This window comes from Odocoileus virginianus, chromosome 5 (genome assembly GCF_023699985.2).
Source record: "Odocoileus virginianus isolate 20LAN1187 ecotype Illinois chromosome 5, Ovbor_1.2, whole genome shotgun sequence".
NCBI lineage: Eukaryota > Metazoa > Chordata > Mammalia > Artiodactyla > Cervidae > Odocoileus > Odocoileus virginianus.
Window position 1 is genome coordinate 61,977,343 of NC_069678.1, and position 25,859 is coordinate 62,003,201.

General features: G+C 39.0%; 1 protein-coding gene and 1 long non-coding RNA gene across 3 annotated transcripts in view; one reads left to right on the top strand and one right to left on the bottom strand.

Moving 5' to 3' along the window:
* RAVER2 (ribonucleoprotein, PTB binding 2) overlaps nt 1-25,859 on the bottom strand; it is a 142,168-nt gene that overhangs the window by 13,551 nt on the left and 102,758 nt on the right. The window lies entirely within an intron of this gene.
* Nucleotides 20,555-21,445, top strand: LOC139035219 (uncharacterized). The gene is made up of 2 exons (XR_011487838.1): nt 20,555-20,677; nt 21,169-21,445. It is a non-coding gene; the product is annotated as an uncharacterized lncRNA (long non-coding RNA).

Sequence of the window (25,859 nt, forward strand, 5' to 3'; positions counted from 1 at the left end):
TTTTAAAATTTTTTTTATTGAAGTATAGTTGACTTACAGTGTTGTGTTAGTTTCTGGTATACAGAAAAGTGATTCAGCTATTATCATGTGTATGTATATGTGTATGTACTACATTTCATATTCTTTTCCATTATGGTTCATTATAAGATATTGAATATAGTTCCCTGTACTATGCAGTAGGACCCTGATGTTGATCCATTTTATATATTAATATAAAAGTTTATATTTGCTAATCCCAAACTCCCAATCATCCCTCGCCCACTTTAGCACTTCTCCCACCTGGCAACCACAAGTTTCTTCTTATGTCTATCAATAACCTCAGATATGCAGATGACAGCACCCTTATGGCAGCAAGTGAAGAACTAAAGAGCCCCTTGATGAAAGTGAAAGAAGAGAGTGAAAAAGTTGGCTTACAGCTCAACATTCAGAAAACTAAGATCATGGCATCCGGTCCCATCACTTCATGGCAAATAGATGGGGAGACAGTGGAAACAGTGGCTGACTTTATTTTTCTGGGCTCCAAAATCACTGCAGATGGTGATTGCAGCCATGAAATTAAAAGCTGCTTACTCCTTTGAAAGAAAGTTATGACCAACCTGGATAGCATATTAAAAAGCAGAGACATTACTTTGCCAACAAAGGTCTGTCTAGGCAAGGCTATGGTTTTTCCAGTGGTCATGTATGGATGTGAGAGTTGGACTACAAAGAAAGTTGAGCGCAGAAGAATTGATGCTTTTGAACTATGGTGTTGGCGAAGACTCTTGAGAGTCCCTTGGACTGCAAGGAGATCCAACCAGTCCATCCTAAAGGAGATCAGTTCTGGGTGTTCATTGGAAGGACTGATGCTGAAGCTGACACTCCAATATTTTGGCCACCTGATGCGAACAGCTGATTCATTGGAAAAGATCCTGATGCTGGGAAAGTTTGAGGGCAGGAGGAGAAGGGGACAACAGAGGATGACATGGCTGGATGGCATCACCGACTCAATGGACATGGGTTTGTGTGAATTCTGGAAGTTGGTGATGAACAGGGAGGCCTGCTGTGCCGCAGTTCATGAGGTCGCAAAGAGTTGGACACGACTGAGCGACTGAACTGATGAGTCTGTTTCTGTTTCCTAGATTGATTCATTTGTGTTATATTTTAAGTTCCACATATAAGTGATATCATATGGTCTAACTTACTTCATTTAGTATGATAATCTCTTGGTCCACTCATGCTGACGCAATGGCACTATTTCATTCTTTATTTTATGGCTGAGTAGCATTCCACTGTATATTTATACACCTCTTCTTTGTTTATTCATCTGTTGATGGACATTTAGGTTGCTTCCATGGCTTGACTATTGTAAATAGTGCTGCTTTAAACATTGGTTGGCACTGCAACTTATAAGTTCTGTGTCTGAGAGATGAGCCCCAAAATATCTAGTGTGGAAATTCAGAGGATGAGATTCTTAGATATCATCTAACTGACTTGATGAAATGAATTTGAGCCCAGGGAGATAGTGAAGGACAGGGGAGCTTGGCATGCTGCAGTTCATGGGGCTGCAAAGAGTCAGACATGACTTAGTGACTCAGTGACAACAACCACCTAAAGTTCTGGCTTCTAATCAGCCTGAATGGAGGTGCTAAGATCTGCCCCCTTGGGGACACTGACAGATTCTGGCACATGCTCAACTCCTTGGCACTAAGAATAAAGTAGGCTGCTTGGACAATCACACGTTCAAGACAACCAAGAGCTAGGGCAGGACTGCTCCTTCAAGTCTTGGCAAGGTGTATATTTTACCTAATGCATAGAAATCAACACAGGGAACCAAGGAAAATGAAGAAATACGGGTATGTTCCAAATGAAAGAACAAGATGAAGCCTTAGGAAAAGACCTTAATGAAACTGACATAGGTGATTTACTCTATAAAGAGTTCAAAATAATGATTGTAAAGATGCTCACTAAACTCAGGAGAACAATGGATCAACATAGTGAGAATTTCAACAGAGGTAGAAAATATAAGTACCAAACAGAAGCTACAGACCTGAAAAATATAGTAATAAAACTGAAAAATACAATACAACATCTGATTACATGAAGCAGAAGAAAAGATTAGTGAACTCAAATAGGGCAATGGAACTTGTCCAATCAGAGCAGTAAAAAGAAAAAAGAATTTTTAAAAAGTGAAGATAGCATAAAGGGACTTATAGGATATCAACAAGGTTACCAAAAGGAGGAGAGAGAGAAAGAAGCAGAAAAGTTATCTGAAAAAATGTGGTTGAAAATTTCATTAACCTGGGGAAAGAAACAGATATCCAGATCCAGGAATTCCACAGAGTTACAAATAAGATAAACCCAAAGAGACTCATACCAAGATACATGATAATTAAAACATCAAATGTTAAAGACAAGAAGAGAATCTTTAAAACAGCAAGAATAAAAAACTTGTTCCACACAAGGGAAGCCCCATAAGACTATACGCAGATTTTTTAGCAGAAACTTCTCAGACCAGAAAAGAGTGTCATGATATAGTCAAAGTGCTAAACGAACAAAAACAACCTCCCAACCAAGAATACTCTACCTGGCACAGCTGTCCTTCAGAACTGAAGGAGAGATGAAGAATTTTCAAGACAGCAAAATTTATAGGCTTTATCACCATGAAACCAGCCTTACAAGAAATGTTACAGGTACTTCTTTAAGTTGAAACAAAATGGTACCATTGAGTTAATAGGAAAGCATATGAAAGTACAAATCTCACTGGTAATGGTAAGTATATGGTAAAATTCAGAATAATCTAATGTTGTAAGGACACTGAAGTAGTCACTTACAAAGCTAGCATGAACATTAAAAAAGGAACTTTGTAAAAACACCTACAATAATTTGTAATGGACACAGAAGATGTAAATTGTGACATCAAAAACAGAACATGAGTGACATCCGCATCATGCTGGAGTGAGACATTCCCTTTGTCTTTCCTCTTCAATCTATAACCAGTAAAACATCCACAATTCAACAAGGCTGCATCTGCCTAATACACCAGGATGCTGGAGAATTCCACACACCTGTACCTTTAAAGGTGGGTGGTGTGTGTACGTGTTCAGCTGTGCCCACGTCTTTGTGACCCCGTGGACTGTAGTCGGCCAGGCTCCTCTGTCTACGGGATTCTCTAGACAAGAATACTGGAGTGGGTTGCCATTTCCTACTCCGGGGGATCTTTCCGACCCAGGGATCCAACCTGTGTCTCTTGTGTCGTCTCCTGCCCGGGCAGGCGGACTCTTTACCACTGAGCCACCCAGGAAGCCCAAAGGTGGGTGGACTGGAAGACAAACAGGAGGTGAAAGCCGGGATCATCAGAGTCAGTACCTGCCATCCTGCCTCCCAGCCACAGCAGGTGAACGTGCAGGCCCAGAAGACCTGGGAGCAGCAGGGGAGGCCGCATACATGACTCTGGTTTCCTGGCCACTGTGGCGTTCACGGTGACAGGGAGCCAGGCAGCAGTGGCAATGAGGGCTACGTTCTGTCCCTTCAACCGCAGAGGCACCCGTGACTCCAGCCCCTAGGCCCCCTACCTCACCCCCATCCACGGTGGTGCACCCAGAAACCCAATAACCCCAGCATGGTAGAGGCACCTGTGACCCCTCTCTCCACCTGCCTCCCCTGCAGTAGCAGAGCCCACAGTTCAGATCTGGGACACGGCAGAAGTGTCTACCATCCCGTCCTCAGGAGCGGACAGCAGCAGCCGCAGGGCACCGAGACCCTAGAGGCACAGCAGGGACAAGGAAGGCGTGGGCAGGTGGCACCTCTGGCAGACAGGTAAAGTGCTGACTCGCACACAACCAGAAGCCCCTCGGGTAAGAAAACAGAAATCTTGTGCTATAGTGACACCTGCTGGAAAACAGAAGAGAGCACTCTCATTTCTAAACTGCTGAATCATTAGAATCAAGCGAAAAAAAAAAAAAGTTTTACCTAAAGAAGAAAGATGTCCATTACTTCAGATGCTCCAGCAGAGCATGATGCTCAAGCATCATGAAACCCACAACAACGCTGTATTCAAAAAAGAAAATGACAATTCTCTACAAGCCAAAGCTATAGAATACTGCGATCTAACTGATAAAAGAATTCAAAATAGCTGTCACGAAGAAATTCAAGAAAATTCAGTGAGCTCAGGAATAAAATTAACAAACAGAAGGAATATTTTACTAAATAGACTGATACTCTACAAAAGGACCAAACAAATTCTGGAGCTGAAGAATTCAATAAATGAGATGAGAAATGGAATTTGGAAAGCACTGGAAATAGAGCAGACTTTATGGAAGAGAGAATCAGCAAGCCTGAAGATAGAAATCTAAAAATGATGCAGATAGAAGAAAGAAGAGAATTAAGATCTAGAGAAAACTGGGGAAATCTATGAGAACTATCCAACTCTTTCAGGAAGGGTCACATTAGGATAATGGGTATCCCGGGAGAGAAGGAAAAGGCAGCAGAGAGTTTACAGAAATAATAGTTGAGAACTTCCCAAACCTGGAGAAGGAACTGGGTATACAATTCCATGTAGCTAAGAGAATACCTAATTACCTCAATGCAAAACAGACTTTCCCTAAGACACATTATCTTAAAACTGTCAAAAGTCAATGACAAATAATTTTAAAGGCAGCCAGGAAACAAGGATGGTAACCCACAAAGGAGCTCCCATTAGATTATCAGTAGGCTTCCGGACAGAAACTCTAGAGGCCAGGAGAAGAGTGGACATTCTCGAAATACTGAAAGAAAAATTGTCAGCTGAGAACACTCTATCCAGCAAAGTTACCATTCAGATATGAAGGAGAAGGAAAGACTTCCTCAGACACACAAAAGCTGAGGGAATTCATCAACAATGGACCTGCCTTTAGGAAGTGTTGAAAGGAACTCTTCTACCAGAAAAAAAGGCAAAGGTACATAAAACCTTGAGTAAGGTGATAAACAGTATCAGAAAATTGCCACTCTCTATATCAAAATAAGTTTTAAAATATTTTATTATAGCATAAAGCTTAAAGGGGGGGAAAGCAGTAAAAAATAACCACTTCAATTCTGTTAAACTCAAAACATAAAGAAGGATAATTTCAGACAACAAAAACATAACAGGGGAAGCAAACAAGGATGAAACCTATTTAGGCAAGCGAAGATAAGGTGCTATCAGCAGAAAATCAGACTGCTTTTCCCATGAGACAATTTATACAAGCACTGCAGTAACCACAAAACAAATCTAGAGCTGGGACAAGCAACACAACAAAAGACGAAAGTGAGAAAAACATAGAAAACTGCTAAACCAAAACAGCGGACAGAAACACAAGGAAAAAGAAAGAATGGAGATATACAGCCATATATAGCCATATATATATATACACACACACACATATAATTTTTTAAAAAGCAATACTAAGTGCTCATTTATCACTAATCAACCTAAATATAAATGAATTCATCAATCAAAAGTCACAGAGTGGCTAGATGGATTAAAAAACAAGACCGAACTATATGCTGACTCTAGGAGACTCTGAATAGACTAATGATGAGCAAAAAGATCGAAACAGAAATCAGAAGTGTGTGTCAGTCACTCGGTCATGTCTGACTCTTCGTGACCCCATGGACTGTAGCCTGCCAGGCTCCTCGGTCCATGGAATTCTCCAGGCCAGAATCCTGGAGTGGGTAGCCATTCCCTTCTCCTGGGAAGAGAAGGGATCTTCCCAACCCAGGGATCAAACCCAGGTCTCCTGCATTGCAGGCAGATTCTTTACTGTCTGAGCCACCAGGCAAGCCCAAGGGGGGGAAAAAAAAAAGTCCAGGATATATTCTGCCAAACATGCAAAGAAGATTTAATGCCCATCCTTCTCAAATTCTTCCAAAATACTAAACAGGAAGAAGTGCTTCCTAACTTATTTTACAAGGTTAATATTACCCTGTTATCAAAACCAGACAACACAAAGAAAGAAAATTAAAAGCCATTATCTGTGAAGAACATAGATTCAAAAATCATCTCAATAGATGAGAAAAAAGCATCTGACAAGATTTAACACCTATTTATGATAAAAAAAAACTTTCAATAAAATGTGTACAGAAATAAATACCTCAGAATAATACTGGCCATATATGAAAAAAATATAGTTAATCTATCCCTCAGGAATAAGACAAGGATGGCCACCCTAACCACTTCTATTTCAAAATATTATTGGAACACCTAGCCAAAGCATTTAGGCAAGGAAAAATAAAGGTATCCAAATCAGAAAGAAAGAAGTAAAAATGCAAAAAAATTACCTGCAGATGATATGATCGTATATGTAGAAAACCTGAAAGACCACACGCACACAAAAAACTCAGAAATAATAAATGAATAGAGTAAAGTTGCAGAGTACAAAGTCAACATCGCTAACAGTGAGCTCACAGAAAGGAAAATTAAAGAAACAGTCTCATTTACAAATGCAACAAAATGAATAAAGTACAATTGAGATGAAAGATCTCTACAGTGAAAACTATAAGATGTTGTTGAAACTGAAGAAGACACAAAAAATGGAAAGATATTCCACCGTCATGGATTGGAAGAATTAATGTTGTTAAAATGTCCATGTTATCTGAAGCAATCTACAGATTCAATGCAATACCTATCAAAATTCCAAGGATACTTTTCAGAGAAATAGAAGACAAAATTCTAAAATTTACATGGAACAGATTCTGTAAAGATCTGTTCAGAATCTTTACAGATTCTATAAGAAGATTCTGTACAGCTAAAGCAATCCTGAGAAATAAGAACAAAGCAGAAGGTATCACACACCCTCATTTCAAACTGCATTACAAAGCTATAGTAATTAAAAAAAAAACCACATACATAGATCAATGCAACAGAATAGAAATCACAGAAATAAACCTGCACAAATATGGACAATTAATTTATAACAAAGGTAAAAGAACATACAATGGGGAAAAGACAGTCTCTTCAATAAATGGTTAGAAAACGACAGCCACATGCAAACAAAAATGAAACTAGGTTTCTATCTCACACCATACACAAAAATCAATTCACATTAAAGACTTGACTATAAGACCTGACACCATAAAACTCCTAGAAGGAAACATAGGTAGTATTTTCTTTGACACATTACTATGCTCTTAGCAATATCTTTCTGGATATGTCTCTTCAGGAAAGGGAAATAAAAGCCAAAATAAATAAATGGGGCTAAATCAGACTAAAAATCTCTGTTCAGCAATGGAAGCCATTAACAAAATGAAAAGACAGCCTACTGAATGGGAGAAGAGAAGATACTTGCAAATAATATATCTGACAAGAGGTTACAATCCAAAATATATAAGAACTCATATAACTCAATATTAGAAAACAAACAACTAGATTAAAAAATGGGTGGAGGAGCCAAATAGACAAGTTTCCAAAGAAGACATACAAATGGCCATTAGGCACATTAAAAGATATCCAACACCACTAATCACTAGGGTGGTTCTCATCAAAACCACAGTGAGAGATCAGCTCATTCTTGTTAGAATGGTTATTATAAAAAAGTCAAGAAATAACAAGTGATGGCAAGGATATGGATAAAATGGAACCCTCATACACTGCTGGAAAAGACCTGATGCCTGGAAAGATTGAGGACAGGAGAAGTGGGTAACAGAGGATGAGACTGTTGGATGGCATCACTGACTCAACGGACATGAGTCTGAACGAGCTCTGAGAGATAATAAAGGACAGGGAAGCCTGGCGTGTCTGCAGTCCATGGGGTCACAGAGTCAGACATGACTTAGTGACTGAACGACAGCGGCCACACACACCGCTGGTGGGATACAAACTGGTGTGGCCGCTGTGAGGACTCCCCTGGTGGCTCAGCGGTAAAGAACCCATCCGCCTGCCAATGCAGGATACGCACGTTCGATCCCTGGGCTGGGCAGATCCCCTGGAGAAGGAAGTGGCAACCCATTCCAGTATTTTTGTTTGGGAAATTCCATAGACAGAGGAACCTAGCAGGGTCTGTGGGGTCACAAAAGAGCTGGACATGACTTAACAACGAAATAACAACAAGTGACTATGGATAACACTATGAAGATTCCTCAAAAAATTTAAAAAAAAGAACTGCCCTTTGATCCAGAGATACCACTTCTGGGTATTTGTCCAAAGGTGGTGGTGGGGGGAGCCTGACTTGACAAGTTTGTGTTCACTGATGGATGACTGGTAAAGAAAACGTGGGATATACACACACAGGAATATTGCTCAGTCACAGAAAAGAAAGCCCTGCCATTCATGACAATGTATGGGCCTCGAGGGCATTATGCTAAGTGAAATAAGTCAGAGAAAGACAAATATTGTATGCCCCCACTTGTATGTGAAATCTAAAAAACAAACAACTACAAAAGAGACTGACCCTAACTTATGGATACAGAGGACAGATCGGTCATTGCCAGAGGTGGAGACTAAAGGATTGACAAAATGGGGGAGAGTGGTCAAAATATACAAACTTCCAGTTACAAAATAAACAAGACCTGTGAATATAATGTACAGCAAGGTGACTATAATTAATAATACTTTATTGTATATTTGAAAGTTGCTGAGAGTTAATTACTCTTAAAAATTCTCATCACAAGAGAAAAAAAAATTACTGTGCAGTGATGGATGTTAAGACTTACTGTGGTAATTATTTCACAAAATATACAAAAGTCAAACCAGTATGTTGTCACATGAAACTACTGTTATACATCAACTGCACCTCAACAAAAAAAAAGCTATTCCACCTCAATAAGGGCTGCCAGCAACAAAACTGCCTGCTTACCTACTTAGCTGGAGTCCCTCCCTCCGAGTCCTCTCTCTCCACTATCATGCCTTTTCATCATCCTCTTCAGCTGTCTTCTCTATTTTCATCCCTTTATTGGTCTACTGATCTTTCTGCATTTTGGACCACAGCCACTAACGTTGTCACACCCTTAGCTTCAGTATAATGAACTCTTTTTTTCTCATTAGTCTTCTTCCTCTAATAAATGATCAGTCCATCTAGTTTGATTTTGAAAAGCTATATGCTGTTTAACTCAACTGACTCCATTTTCAAAGATAAAAGGGAGAGAAACAACAAATACCTCGTCCTGAAGTCTGGAAATCTCACACTCTCAGCTCCCTTCCCTGATTCTTCCTGCAGTTAGTAATCCATGTGTCATGTCCGAGTATAAAGCATAACAGCAACCTGAGTGTTCCTCTCTTTCTATACCATCCTCTTCTCAAAAACCAGTTAGGAAATTTATTAGATACTTTCATTCAAATGATTTCCTAATCGTGCTATACCATTCACAGAAAGAACCTACTGGGATGCATGAGTTCAGCAAAAACTTCACCAGGCAACATGGGAAACTGTAAGTAAGAAAGGAAATGAAAATGAATGTTATGGTAGCCCATATGATAAGGGAAGAAAGATAATCCTTCTAATACTCTCTATCAAAGATATCAATCTTCTAATGTAAAAACTGATGAATTAAATAGGAAATGATGATAGTTAAGATTTTTGTTGCTGTTGATTAAGATTTTTGAAACAAAGTTCAGTGTTCTGGGAGAAACATATTGGTATCAAAGAAACATCAAAAGGAGAAAATAAAACCAAGCAAGTATCTGCTTTTCTTTCTATTTCATAGTTGCAGGATATAAACATCTATTCCTTCAAGGACTAAATGTTGAGAGCACTGGGCTGTCTTATGGGGTTACTGAGATGAATGAAACCTCCAAGAGCTCATACCCGAGGAGGGGAAGTAAGAAAAGCACAAAACAAGGACTTCCCCGGTGGTCCAGTGGCTAAGACTCCACACTCCCAATGCAGGGGGCCTGGATTCAGACCCTGGGCAGGGAACTAGATCTGACATGTAGCAACTAAAGAGTTTGAAAGCCACACTAAGGATCCCACATGCAACAACAAAGATCAAAGATCCCACCCATATCCTGCAACTAAGACCCAGCACAGTCAAATAAAAAAATAAGAATAATACTATATGTGTGTGTGTGCGTATGTGTGTGTGTATACACATAAAAGGAAAAGCACAAAACAATTCTGAAAGGACAATGCCACCATACAAAAGAGAAACAGGGGTGAAGTGCCAAAGCTTCTTCAGAGAGGGGAAAACGGGAGTAGGGGTGTTGAGCAATATGGGCAAAGGTTTCAAGATGAGATGGCCTCTGAGTTAAGATCTGGAGGTGAGGTCAGATATGAGGAAGAGACACAGGACGGCCACTTTAGGAGAAAGGAGATACCTGACAAAGCAGATGCACGAATTCACACACCAGTGGCTGGTCCACGGAAGACAGCAGTGGCAAATGAGGTTGGAAAGGCAAGCTGGCCCAGTCACAGGCAGGCTGAAACACTAGGCTAATAACCGATTAATCACAAACACAGAATGACATGTTTGATCTTAGAATTTGTAGGTTAGTAAGCAGCTTCATAAAAAAAAAAATGTGGCAATGAAGGAGACAGGCATTAGAAGGTCTCTCCGGGAGGCCACTGAACTTGTCCATGCTTTTAGATATATGCATGTGAGCAAACACAGATCACATGTGATTCAAATTTTTGGTTAGCATTTACAAAGGAATTTATAGACGACAAAGAACAAAGTGGCATACTTTGAAAACCTGAAGAAAACAATTTCAACAGACATTTATGCTTTGAAGAGAATAAAGAAAGACATTGGGAGAAGCTCTATAACTCTAGTTCTGCATGTCTAGTATTCAGGCAGAAATCAGATCAACAAAACAGCCAAACCATAGTACATTTGGAAAGGTATGAATTGATAACATGTAATTTGATGATGTCCTACACTGTTATCACTGACTGGCGCAATAAACAAGGAAGAAATTATTATCTCCATTGAAGAGATAAGAAAACAAAAGTTCAGAAAACTGATGTGACTTGACTAAAATCATAAGACTTCCCAAGTGCTTCAGATGGTAAAGAATTTGTCTGCAAGGCAGAAGACCCAGATTCAATCCCTGGGTCAGGAAGATCCCATGGAGAAGGGAACTGCTACCCACTCCACTATCCTTGCCTGCAGAATTCCATGGGCAGAGGAGTCCAAGGGGTCACAAAAAGTTGAACATACTGTGCGACAATACTCACTACTCATATTATGCAATATTAGGGCTTTGAATCCAACTCAATTTTTCTCACTTTACTCTTCTCACCATTGTTCTAATCTGCCTTATTTTTAAAAATCCAAAGTTTGCACACATTTACTATGAACCCCATTCTGTAACTATGCAGTTACTATTTTTGGATTTAAAAAGAAATCTCATTTTCTTCCTCTTATTAAATCTTTTTATCTTCATGTAAATATAGACTAACTTGTTTTATTTCCATGTGACAGCCAAAGTTTGATACTTACAATGTATATTAAGCTCAATTTTTAAGCTCATTTCAATCACTGAACTAAAGGCTTATTTTAAAAGTACTCAAAAGAATTTGAGAAACTGGAATCTTGAATATTCCTCAGGGAGATTCCTTTGGGATATGTTAATGCTGAGTGTGATTTTGATTAGGCTCATCTATTACAGTCAGAATCAAAGATACTTCTTTACCATTAATGCTCTCCTTAAATAAATGTAACTACTTAGCACATAATTTCCAAAATACAAAAATCAAACTGGATTTCAGAAAACTCTGCCTCTATATAGGACTCCTCAGTGTCACCTTCTCCTTTATCCCACTTTATCTTTTCTAGGTCTTGACTCTTGAATGGAGCTAGATGGGATGGAAAACCTGAAATGATCAATCGCACTAGTTCACCCTAAGGTCTGAGTCATACCCATAATAACCCTTCTTATAGTTTCCAGTCCAGCTTTTAGACTTCATAACTAAAGAAATAAGAATTAATTGGATTATCTTCTCTGCATTTAATGTAGTTCACTTCTAAAGTTTTATTTAAACAATGTAATTCTTTTCTTAGTTGTTAAAAAATGTTTTTTTTTCATTTATTTTTATTAGTTGGAGGCTAATTACTTTACATCATTACAGTAGTTTTTGTCATACATTGAAATGAATTAGCCATGGATTTACATATATTCCCCATCCCGGTCCCCCCTCCCACCTCCCTCTCCACCCGATCCCTCTGGGTCTTCCCAGTGCACCAGGCCCGAGCACTTGTCTCATGCACCCAACCTGGGCTGGTGATCTGTTTCACCCTAGATAATATACATGTTTCAATGCTGTTCTCTTGAAACATCCCGCCCTCGCCTTCTCCCACAGAGTCCACAAGTCTGTTCTATACATCTGAGTCTCTTTTTCTGTTTTGCATATAGGGTTATCGTTACCATCTTTCTAAAGTCCATATATATGTGTTAGTATACTGTAATGGTCTTTATCTTTCTGGCTTACTTCGCTCTGTATAATGGGCTCCAGTTTCATCCATCTCATTAGAACTGATTCAAATGAATTCTTTTTAGTGGCTGAGTAATATTCCATGGTGTATATGTACCACAGCTTCCTCATCCATTCGTCTGCTGATGGGCATCTGGGTTGCTTCCATGTCCTGGCTATTATAAACAGTGCTGCGATGAACATTGGGGTGCACGTGTCTCTTTCAGATCTGGTTTCCTCGGTGTGTATGCCCAGAAGTGGGATTGCTGGGTCATATGGCAGTTCTACTTCCAGTTTTTTAAGAAATCTCCACACTGTTTTCCATAGTGGCTGTACTAATTTGCATTCCCACCAACAGTGTAAGAGGATTCCCTTTTCTCCACACCCTCTCCAGCATTTATTGCTTGTAGACTTTTGGATAGCAGCCATCCTGACTGGCATATAATGGTACCTCATTGTGGTTTTGATTTGCATTTCTCTGATAATGAGTGATGTTGAGCATCTTTTCATGTGTTTGTTAGCCATCTGTATGTCTTCCTTGGAGAAATGTCTGTTTAGTTCTTTGGCCCATTTTTTGATTGGGTCATTTATTTTTCTGGAGTTGAGCTGGAGGAGTTGCTTGTATATTTTTGAGATTAATCCTTTGTCTGTTGCTTCATTTGCTATTATTTTCTCCCAATCTGAGGGCTGTCTTTTCATCTTGCTTATAGTTTCCTTTGTTGTGCAAAAGCTTTTAAGTTTCATTAGGTCCCATTTGTTTATTTTTGCTTTTATTTCTAAAATTCTGGGATGTGGGTCATAGAGGATCCTGCTGTGATTTATGTCGGAGAATGTTTTAAAACCAACATGCTTCATGCTGTGACACTGTTGTTGACTCACTCAGTCGTGTCTGACTCTTTGTGACCTCATGGACTGCCTCACGCCAGGCATCCCTCTTCATCATCAACTTCTGGAGCTTGCTCAAACTCATGTCCATTGACTCAGTGATGCCATACAACCATCTCATCCTCTGTTGTCCCCTTCTCCTCCTCCTCCAACCTTTCCCAGCATCAGAGTCTTTTCCAATGAGTCGGCTCTTCGCATGAGGTGGCCAAAGTATTGGAGCTTCAGCATCAGTCCTTCCAATGAATATTCAGGTTTCTTCTGGGATTGACTGGTTTGATCTCCTTGCTGTCCAAGGGACTCTTGAGAGTAACAATTAAATGTTTCTTTCTTGTATATATATACAGATGTGTTCAATTTTCATGTTACTTTTTTGCCTCTCAGCTACCTGCCTTTCTTTATGAGTAATGTTAAGTCTTAACTGTGAATGTGAAGACTGATCCTCCAGGGCTTCCCTGGTGCCTCAGAGGTGGAGAATCCACGTGCCCATGCAGGAGACACAGGTTCAATCCTTGGTTCAGAAGATTCCACATGTTGCAGAGCAACGAAGCCCATGCACCACCCCAGAGCCTGCTCTAGAGCCCGGGAGTCGCAGCCACTGAATCCCGTCCGCCTGAAGCCCAGGCTCCACAACGAGAAGCCAACACGCAGCAAAAAAGGTGCCATACTACATTTCAGTTCAGTTGCTCAGCCATGTCCTGCTCTTTGCGAACCCATGGACAGCAGCACGCTGGCTTCCCTGTCCATCACCAACTCCAGGAGCCTGCTCAAACTCATGTCCATCGAATTGGTGAAGCCATCCAACCATCTTATCTTGTCGTCCCCTACTCCTCTTGCCTTCAATCTTTCCCAGCATCAGGGTCCTTTCCATCAGTTCCTCCCATCAGGTGGTCAAAGTATTGGAGCTTCAGCTCCAGCTTCAGTCTTTCCAAAGAATATTTACCACTGAGTTCCTTTAGTATTGTCTGGTTTGATCTCCCTGCTGTCCAAGGGACTCTCAAGTCTTCTCCAACACCACACTTCAAAAGTATCAATTCTTCAGGACTCAGCTTTCTTTATGGTCCAACTCTCACATCCATACATGACTACTGAAAAAACCATAGCTTTGACTGCACAGACCTCTGTCAGTAAATTTATCTGCTTTTTAATATGCTGTCTGGGTTGGTCATAGCTTTTCTTCCAAGGAGCAAGCATCTTTTATTTCATGACTGTGGTCATCATCTGCAGTGATTTTGGAGCCCAAGAAAATAAAGCCTGTCACTGTTTCCCCATCTACTTGCCATGAAGTGACAGGAACAGATGCCATGATCTTAGTTTTTTGAGTTTTAAGCAAACTTTTTCCCTCTCCTCTTTCACTTTCATTAAGAGACTCTTTAGTTCCTCTTCGCTTTCTGCCGTAAGGGTGGTGTCATCTGTGTATCTGGTTATTGATATTTCTCCCTGCCATCTTGATTCCAGCTTGTGCTTCATTCACCCCAGCATTTCCCTTGATGTACTCTGCATACAAATTAAATAAGCAGAGTGACGATACACAGCCTTACTGTACTCCTCTCCCAATTTAGAACCCGTCCTTGATCCATGTCCAGTTCTGTTGCTTCTTGACCTGCATACAGGTTTCTCAGGAGACAGGTAAGGTGGTCTGGTATTCCATTCTCTTAAAATTTTCCACAAGTTTGTTGTGAACCACACAGTCAAAGGCTTTAGTGTAGTCAGTGAAGCAGATGTTTTTCTGGAATTTCCTTGCTTTCTCGATGATCCAACAGATGTTGGCAATTTGATATCTGGTTCCTCTGCCTTTTCTAAATCTAGCTCGAATATCTGGAAGTTCACAGTTCATGTACTGTTGAAGCCTCGCTTGGAGAATTTTTAGCGTTACTTTGCTGGCGTGTGAGATGAGCGCAATTGTGCAGCAATTTGAGCATTTTTTGGCATTGCCTTTCTTTGGGACTGGAATGAAAACTGACCTTTTCCAGTCCTATGTCCGCTGCTGAGTTTTCCACATTTGCTGACATATTGAGTGTGGCACTTTAATAGTATCATCTTTTAGGATTTGAAATAGCTCAGCTGAAATTCCATCACCTCCACTAGCTTTGTTCGTAGTGATACTTCCTAAGGCCCACTTGACTTTGCACTCCAGGGTGTCTGGCTCTAGGTGAGTGATCACATCATCATGGTTATCTAGGTCATTAATATCTCTTTTGTATATTTCTTCTGTGTATTCTTGCTACCTCTTCTTTATATCTTCTGTTTCTGTTAGTTTCATACCGTTTCTGTCCTTGACTAGGTCCGTCTTTGCATGAAATGTTCCCTTGGTATCTCTAATTTCACTGAAGAGATCTCTAGTCTTTCCCATTTAATTGTTTTTCTCTATTTCTTTGCATTGATCACTTAGGAAGGCTTTCTTGTCTCTGTCTGCTATTCTTTGGAACTCTGCATTCAGATGGATGTATCTTTCCTTTTCACCTTTGCTATTTGCTTCTCTTCTTTTCCCAGCTATTTGCAATGCCTCCTCAGACAACCATTTTGACTTTTTGCATTTCTTCTTCTTGGGGATGGTTTTGATCACTGCCTCTGGTACAATGTCACGAACCTCCATCCATAGTTCTTCAGGCACTCTATCAGCTCTAATCTCTTGAATCTATTTGTCACTTTCACTTTATAATCATAAGGGATTTAATTCAGGTCATACCCGAATGGCCTAGTGGTTTCCCCTACTTTCTTCAATTTAAGTTGCAATAAGGAGTTCATGATCTGAGCCACAGTCAGCTCCTGATCTTGTTTTTGCTGACGGTATAGAGCTTCTCCATCTTTGACTGCAAAGCATATAATCAATCTGATTTCAGTATTGACCATTCTGGTGATGTCCATGTGTAGAGTCATCTCTTGTGTTGTTGGAAGACAGTGTTTGCCATGATCAGTGCGTTCTCTTGGCAAAACTCGTTAGCCTTTGCCCTGCTTCATTTTGTACTGCAAGGCCAAACTTGCCTGTTACTCCAGGTATCTCTTGACCTACTAGTTTTACATTACAGTCCCCTATGAAGAAAGGATATCTTTTTTGGTGTTAGTTCTAGAAGGTCTTGTAGGTCTTCACAGAACCGTTCAACTTCAGTTTCTTCGCCATTAGTGGCTGGGGCATAGACTTGGATTACTATGATACTGAATGGTTTGCCTTGGAAACCAACAGAGATCATTCTGTCATTTTTGAGTTTGCACCCAAGTACTGCATTTCGGACTCTTATGGACTATGAGGACTTCTCCATTTCTTCTAAGGGATTCTTGCCCACAGTAGTAGATATAATGGACGTCTGAATTAAATTCACCTATATTTAATGAAGCAAAATTTGATCATCACCTAATCAGTTTCAGTATATCAAATTATACAAGTTATATATTTTAGATATAAGTATATTTAAATAGTATTTTTAAAAACCAAAAGACAACATTAAAATCCCTTAAAAATTTAGACTAACATATAGAATATCAATTCAAACCTCTCTTGAGATTTATTCATACTGTATACTCTTCTTTTGTTGACTTTTTCAAACACTTAAAAGGCTGATTTGTTTTATAAAAAAAGATTTTAAAGTGATGATAGTAACTTTACATTTCAACAACTTGCTTTCCTTAATTCTAGCTTTTAGCAAAAATCATTTTTTAATGTACTTTCCAAGTTACTTGAGAAGGAAATGGCAACCCACTCCAGTGCTCTTGCCTGGAGAATCCCAGGGAGGGCGGAGCCTGGTGGGCTGCCGCCCACAGAGTCGGACACGACTGAAGCGACCTAGCAGCAGCAGCCAAGTTACTATCTAGGGCTAATATAATCTGTGCTTCAGTAATTTCTGTTTAAAGTAGGTTGAGGTTTTTAAAAATACTTCATATTGTTAGTTTTTGTCACACAATTCTGACCTATCACATTGCACAAAACACGTTTTGTCAAGTCTCTGCATTATCTGCCCATGAGGGGGCAGCATTAGGCTCTACGTGAAAGGACGAAACATCGCCAGGCCTTTTTGCTCATTTTTTTGTTTTTGTTCCCTCTTTCCTCATCACACCATCTCATCATAAATTCTGTAGTGGATTCCCTACAACAGGCGGTCAGATTCCTGGCAGAAAGATCCCTGTAACCAAGGGCAACAGGAGATTACAACGTGTAAGTAAATGGTGCCATCCTAACTCAGGGCACACCAGCATGGCAAGTATCAAATGAGAACCCAAAACCACAACTTAGAAAGACATGAAATAGTTATTTTTTTTATGTTATTAGAACTAATGACTATGTCAAACAAAAGCTGCTTAAGAGAAACATTACCTGTATTACTGTCTTATTTTTTACAGATTATAATCAGATATTGGCTTCCCTGTTGGCTCAGAGGTTAAAGCGTCTGCCTGCAATGTGGGAGACCTGGGTTCGATCCCTGGGTCAGGAAGATCCCCTGGAGAAGGAAATGGCAACCCACTCCAGTACTCTTGCCTGGAAAATCCCATGGACGGAGGAGCCCGGTGGGCTATAGTCCACGGGGTCGCAAAGAGTCGGACACGACTGAGCAACTTCACTTTCACTTTCACAGATTTGGGATTGGATGGTTTGCATAGAATAGTTATTTTTTATGTTATTAGAACTAATGACTATGTCAAACAAAAGCTGCTTAAGAGAAACATTACCTGTATTACTAATGTCTTATTTTTTACAGATTATAATTAGATATTAGATTTAGGTGTTTAAAAAATATTTAATAAATTAGCTCAAAGGCTTCTCCTTTACAGTAGCTCCTTTCAACTGTCTGACACAGATATACCTATTTATCTCCACCTCAGAACCTGACTTTCCAAACTCCACTGGTACATTCAAACTAACAGGAATATACAGCTGACTATAATGCTATTATCACTGTGATAGTGTGCAAAACAAATTTTTAAACTACATCTATTTCTGATTTTCTCAACAACAGTGCAAACAGTTAAGAAATGTAATTCTTGATAAAATGGATAACTGCAGCTCAGTGGTAATACTCATTAATTACTATGATTAACTATAGAACTGGGAGGGGTGGCCCATTTTAAACTGCTTTCTACTTAACTAGATCTGGAATAATTAATTCATTTATCATGAGATAATTTTAAAATCTCTAAAATAATACATGGAAATTCTTTCCTCTGTTTAGTACAGTTAAGGCTTGAGTTTTAAAATTAGGGTCCAATATTTGTTGATTCAAGAGATTAGATCTGGTAGACAGAGTGCTGAAGAACTATGGGGGAACTAATTTCTCTCCATCTTCAACACTTGTTGGGCTTCCCTGATAGCTCAGTTGGTAAAGAATCCGCCTGGAATACAGGAGATCCCGGTTTAATTCTGAGGTCAGGAAGATCCGCTGGAGAAGGGATAGGCTACCTACTCCAATATTCTTGGGCTTCCCTTGTGGCTCAGCTGGTAAAGACTCCGCCAGCAATGAATGAGATCTGGGTTCGATCCCTTGTTTGGGAAGATCCTCCAGGAAAGGAAAAGGCTAACCACTCCAGCATTCTGGCCTAGAGAATTCCATGGACTGTATTGGGGTCACAAAGAGTCAGACACGACTAAGTGACTTTCACTTCAACATTTGTTATAGTTCACTTTTCTCCATTCTTTATTCTTTCCATGCTTCAAACTGGATAATGTCAATTGACCTGTCTTCCAAACGTGTTGGTTATTTCTTCTGCCTACTCAAACCTGCTCTTTTGCCCTAGTGAATTTTTCTTTTCAATTATTATACTCTTCAAATTCAGAATTCTTGTTTGGTCCTTTATAAGTTCTGTTGCCATATTTATCTTTTTTTATCTGATGAGACACTGTTCTCATACTTTTTTTCAGTTCTTTAGATATGGTTTTCTTCCATTTTTTGCACATATTTACATTAAGTGATTTAAGTCTTTTTTTTCTAGCAAGTCTAACCTTTGGGCTTCCTTAGAGACAGTTTCCATTAGTTGCCTTTTCCCCTGTTTATGAGCCACACCTCATTCCTTAGCTTGTTTCATGATTTTGCTACTGAAAAAAGGATATAATGTGGCAACTCTGGAAATCAGTTTACACTCTCCTTCAAAATTTGTTATTGCTGTTACTTTACTGACTTTTCTGAAATAATTCTGTAAACTGTGTGTCCTTTGTTGAGTAGTAAAAGAAGACGACTCCATTAACTAATGCTTGACTTAACACCTACAACCAATGAGTCCCCTGGACTCCGCCCTGTGTTTGTGTTGGGCCATGCTTTCAACACTCAGTCAAGTAGCTGACAACTCTGCCTTAGCCTTCACTTTCTACAAGTGAGAGCTGAGGGCCTTCTTGAGTTCTTTCCAAGTACATGAACAATCCTGTGTGTGTGCATGGCCTTGTAAGATTCCCAGGAGTATGTCAGAGCTTTCCAAAGGCCCTGTGGATATCTAATACCCCAATTTTGTTCCTTTAATGCTTTTTGGTTAGCCTATTTCTTGCCTCAAATATTATCTACCACCTCAGGCAACCACAAAGTTAAAAAATTTCCCCTGGATGTTTTCAACAAATTCCCCTGAGGAAAAGCTTTTCACATGGGCAAACTTGAGTCAAATCCATGAAAACAACCTTGCAAGTGCGGTCGGTCCCTCCAGGGAAACTGCAGGTGGGTCAAACAGTAGGTCTCTGGAAATGAAGCTTTGTGGTTTCAACCCTTCCATGCCCATTCTGGTGGCTACCAGCTTCCTGATTTTTATTATGATCATGGGCTGTTGGAAAGAGATAGGAAAACAGGAATTGGATTGGCTGAGAGACCATAAAAAATATTGGTAAGACTGTTCTTGCCAATATTTAAATATATTTCTTGAATAAATACTCCCCCAGTTGCCTCACGCCTTTAGTTAACATCCAGAGTTCTAAAAAAGTTTATTCTGATTATTTCTTCCAGGATTTTTTTTTTTTCCCTTCCAGGATTATTGATGCTTTTATGGACGAGACACTGTTTGGAGGTACTTATTAAGGAACTTTAGTTGATATTATCTATGGCTTAGATTTTCCATGTAGGCCTATGATACATTGCAAATTAATTTTAGACTATGAGGCAAGAGTCAAGAGTCATGTTTTCCAGTACTGATAGTCAGCAGTACTAACACTATTTCTATTTTTTACATATTGGATTATTTTAAAATTTTTGTCCCAAATCAAATTACCATTTAAGTATGGGTCTATCTTATTCTACAGATCCACTTGTCCCTATCATTATGCCAACATCATACTGTCTTAATTACTATGACTTTATAATAAATCTTGAAATCATGTATAAGTCGTCAAATTTTAAGATTGTTTTTAGTAGAATAATTCCTTTGCATTTTGATAGAAATTTTTAAAATCAGTTTTTCAATTTCTATTTTAGAAAAAGGCTGCTGGAAAACTGGTTGGGATTATACTGAATCTACAGATTAGTTTGGGAGGAAGAACTGATATCATACCAATAGTAAGTCTTCCAATTCATGAATATGGTATAGCACTCCATTCATAGGCATCTTCTTTACTTTCTCTCAGCACTGTTCTCTAGTTATTGTTGCAGACTTTACAAATATTCTCTTAATTTATTATTATATATTTCATGTTTGGTGCTATTATAAATGGAAATTTTTTTAAAACTTTATTTTCCAATTGTTTCTGCTAGTACACAGAAATACAGGTCATTTTTGCAAACTGTCCTTTTACCTTGTAACTTTGAAAAGTTTACTTATTATATGTAGTGGTTGCTTTTTAGCTTCTTAGGGATTTTTCATGTAAACAGTCACGTCATATACAAAGAAAGACATTTTTACTTTTCTTTCCTTTCCTTTTTCACATATTTTTAAAATTGTTTCATTGACTAAAACCTCCAAGTTTATACTGTTGAATAGAAGTGGTAAAAGTGTACAGTCTTGGGTTTCTCTGGCGGCTCAAAGGTAAAGAGTCCGTCTGCCACTGTAGGAGACGTGGGTTCAATCCCTGATCTGAGAAGATGCCACATGCTGCGGTGCAACTAAGCCCATGGACCACAACTGGTAAGCCTGTGTTCTACAGCCAGGGAGTCGACCACGATCCACATGCTGCAACTGCTGAAGTCCATGTGCCCTAAGCCTCCCGTGCTCCGCAACAAGAGAAGGCACCTCAATGGGAAGCCTGCGCGCTGCAACTAGAGGAGAGCCCACACAGCAATGAAGACCCAGCACAGCCAAAAATAGAAGCAAATAAAATTACTAAAAAGTACACAGTCTTGCCTGTTCTGACGATCTCTTTACTTTAATTGGAGCGTGCAGTCAATTTTTATTTAACTATTATTATCATTCATTCAAGGTTTACCACTTAGCTATTTGTTTTCTATTCATCCTGGTTTTTTTTTTTCCTTTCCTGACATTTTTTTTTTTGGCTTAATCAAATGTTCTTAGAATTCCATTATAACTCAACTGTTGACATTTTAGCTATACTTTTTGAATTTTTAAATGTTTGCTCTATAGATTACAATATACATTCATTAACTTACCATACTCTACTGTAGAGTTAATATTTTTCTACTTCAGGTAAAATATAATTACCCTGTAAACAATTTCACTCACCTCTCATATTATCCTTTGTAGTACTGTTATCAAATATGTTGTATCTACATACAAGCCCCACCATGCAATGTTACGATTTTGTTTTTAATTAACTTAAATAAAGTATATAGTCTTTTTTCTTTACCCACATATTTGGTGGTGGTTTAGTCACTAAGGCGTGTCTGACTGCTGCGACTCCACGGACTGCCCGGCCCCTCTGTCCATGGTATCGTCTAGCTGAGAATACCGGAGTGGGTTACCATTTCCTTCTCCAGGGGATCTTCCCAACCCAGGAATCAAACCCGGGTCTCTTGCACTGCAGGCAGATTCTTTACTGACTGAGCTACAAGAGAAGTCCTACCCATATACTTTTCAGTTGTTGAATCAGAATTATAACCAATGAGGGGCAATCTAGTGGTTAGAGGACAAAGATGCTGCTTAAACATCCTACAACATATGGTATAGCCCCACGGAAACAAAGAATTATCCAGCTCAGAATGTCAATAGGGCCAGCCAAAGCTGAGAAACTGTCTTAAAATGTATTATTTTTATCTGGTTGCTTTCAAGATAATTTATTTATAACTTTGGTTTTCAGTATATTATCTGATACACCAACATAATATTGATTTTTTGTTTTCACTTATTCTGCTTTGCAGGGAGGTCTCTGCCTCTGTTAAATCTGTATTTTTTTAAAACCTGAAAGTGAGAAATTTTTTAGCATTATTTTTTCAAATATTATATGCCCAATTATCTTTCTTCTCTCCTTCTGGGACTCAATTACACTTATTTTAGATTGTCCTTTACACTTATTTATATTGTCCCTTAGGTCCCTGAGGATTTGGTTTTCATCCTCTTTCTCTCTGTTCTTCAAACTGAACTTTCTTTTGATTTGTCTTTATCTTAATTGAACCTTTTTTTTCCTTCCTCCAAACTTCTGCTAAGCCTATACAGTGTACATTTTTTTTGGTGGATACTGTACTTTTTAGTTCTAGAGTTTCTATTGTTTAAGTTTATATTTCTTCCTGAAATTCTCCATCTGTTCATTTTTACCTGTTCCCCTTAAGTCCTGTTGTTTTTAATTTTGCAAAAACAAAATCTTATTAAACACCACAATAAAGAATGGAAAAAAAAAAGCTCAAAAAGGATTAACTTGTACACTGTTCAAGAGATAAATCTTGCAAAACATAAGGATCCAATGTGGGTGTGCATTTGCTCATAAGATGGTTGCTTTTTGTTAGCCACTAAGTCATGTTTGACTCTTTGACGACCCATGCACTGTAGCCCGCCAGGCTCCTCTATCCATGGGATTTCCCAAGCAAGAATACTGGAATGGGTTGCCATTTCCTTCTCAAAGTCCTGTTTATTATAGTTGTTTTAAGTTAGTCTTTACTACTAACACTAACTTCTGGGTCATCTTGGGGTCAGTTTCTATTAATTGCTTATCCCCCTAATCATGGGTCATGTTTTCTTGTTTTTTCAACTTTCTAATTATTTTTGGTTATTAAATATTGTGGATGATATACTTGTAGATATTATGCATTATATAATCTTCCTCTGAAGGTTGCTAATTTTATTGAGAAAGTCAACTTTTTAACATTATATTTATTTATTTTAATTGGAGGCTAATTACTTCATAATATTGTAGTGGTTTCTGTCATACACTGACATGAATCCGCCATGGGTGTAGATGTGTTCCCCATCATGACCCTCCCTCCCACCCCCCTTCCCATCCCATCCCTCGGGGTCATCCCAGTGCACCAGCCCTGAGCACCCTGTCTCATGCATTGAACCTGGACTGGCGATCTGTTTCACATATGATAATATACATGTTTCAGTGCTATTCTCTCAAATCATCCCACCCTTGCGTTCTCCCACAGAGTCCAAAAGTCTGTTCTTTACATCTGGGTTGAGAAAGAGTCATCTTTTATGAACTCAAACTTCAAATCACCTCCTCTGTTCTGGAAAGGAGTTACATCTTTTCACAGCTCTTTAGCCTTCCATCTGTTGTTTGCTACAAGGTCCCCTGGAGTCTCCCCCACACAAAGTCCAGGAGTCACTCAAGTGTATTTGGGCTGAATTTACACAGAGATTTTTCTGCGATTTCCCCCTTACTTTCCAGCCTTGCTAACAGTCTTGAACTTTGTTCTCTGACTCCATAAGCTGGTAAGGCTGTCTATTTCTGTACACACTGGCAGTTAAGGTGGGGTGGTACTAGGCAAAAAGTCACAGAAACATAAATCCCATCCAACACTGTTTTCCTCTTTCAAGGAACAGCTCTCCTTCAGTTTCTGCCTGCTTTTGGTTATTCTTCAGAGCCTTCAAATATTTTTGTTTCATATTTGATACAATTTTAATATCTGCAAGAAGGATAATCTGATACAAGTAACTTCACCAATACTAGAATTTCAATTATAATTTTTAAGTGTGATAGTTTTATTGGAAATAAAGATTATTATAGCCATATGTATCTTGACACAGTCATCTCTTTAAATGTGATAGCTTTATCAGAAATAAAAATTATTATAGCCACATATATCTCGACATAGTTATCTCTCCTACTCCTTATGCACAGCTGCCAGTACAAAGCCAACAGTCAAACAGTTTCTATATGACACTACTTCCATGCCTGAATAAGATTTTCCATAGTATAATGAAAATAATGAGGATTTTGGAACCAGAGAAATCCTTTACTAGCTGCATAAACTTGAAAGATGATTTACCCTTTTATGCTTTTCCATTTATATTATGAAAGTGGTCATTTAGAAATCACAAGGTCATTAAAAAGATTAAATGTTTATATTTCAAAGCATATAGTAAATGTTAAAAGCAAACCTTGGTTTCTTTCCCTTGGACCTTTTCCTCCATTCAAACAGTGAAAACAGGGAATTCCTAAAACATGACCATCTTTTATTATTAAGAAATGCAAATCAAAACTACAATGAGGTATCACCTCACACCAGTCAGAATGGCCATCATTAAAAAAATCTACGAACAATAAATGCTGGAGAGGATGTGGAGAAAAGGGAATCCTCCTACACTGTTGGTGGGAATGCAAACTGACACAACCATTATGAAGAACAGGATGGAGAATACCCAAAAACGCAGGCATAAATCTACCACATGACCCAGCGATCCCACTACTGGGCATATACCCCGGAAAGGCCACAATTCTAAAGGATACACGTACTCCAATGTTCATGCAGCCCTATTTACAATAGCCAAGACATGGAAGCAACCTAGACGTCCCTTGACAGACGAATGGATAAAGAAGATGTGGTACATATACACGATGGACTATTACTCAGCCATAAAAAAGATGCATTTGAGTCAGTTCTACTGAGGTAGATTAACCTAGAGCCTGTTATACAGTGAAGTCATAAAGAGAAAAACAAGTATCATAGACTAACGCATATATATGGAATCTAGAAAAATGGTACTGATGAATCTATTTGCAGGGAAGGAATGGAGACAGATGTAAAGAATGGACTTGTGGATACAGTTGTGGAAGGAGACAGCAGGATTTATGGAGAAAGTAGCATTGACATCTATCCACTATCATGTGTAAAACAGATGGCTGGTGAGAAGTTGCTTTGTAACACAGCGAGCCCAGCCTGATGCTCGCTAAAGACCTAAAGGGGTGAGATGGGGGAGTGGAGGGAAGCTCTAGAAGGAGGGGATATATGTAGAATTGTGGCCGATTCATGTTGTTTGTTATATGGCAGAAACCAACACAGTATTGTAAAGCAATTTTCCTCCAACTGAAAAATAAATTTTAAAAAATGACCATCGTTTACTAGCTATTCAATTAGTAACATTTAATTAAGTTTCGGTTATAAGGATGAAGGAACACAAGGAGAGAGAACAAATCTCACTCTATGAACAAGCATGAGACACTGAATCCAGGCAGGATCCACATCTCCACAGTTTCTCTGGTTAAGCAAGTGCACAGGGTGGAGGAAGGCAGGCAACACAGAGGCATCTTTGTCACAGAATTTCTCCGTGAGTAAATGGGAAAGGTCTTTCTTTCTATGGATATAAGTGGACAATAAACCACAATAATCTAACAAGCAAAACTGCTATTTAGAA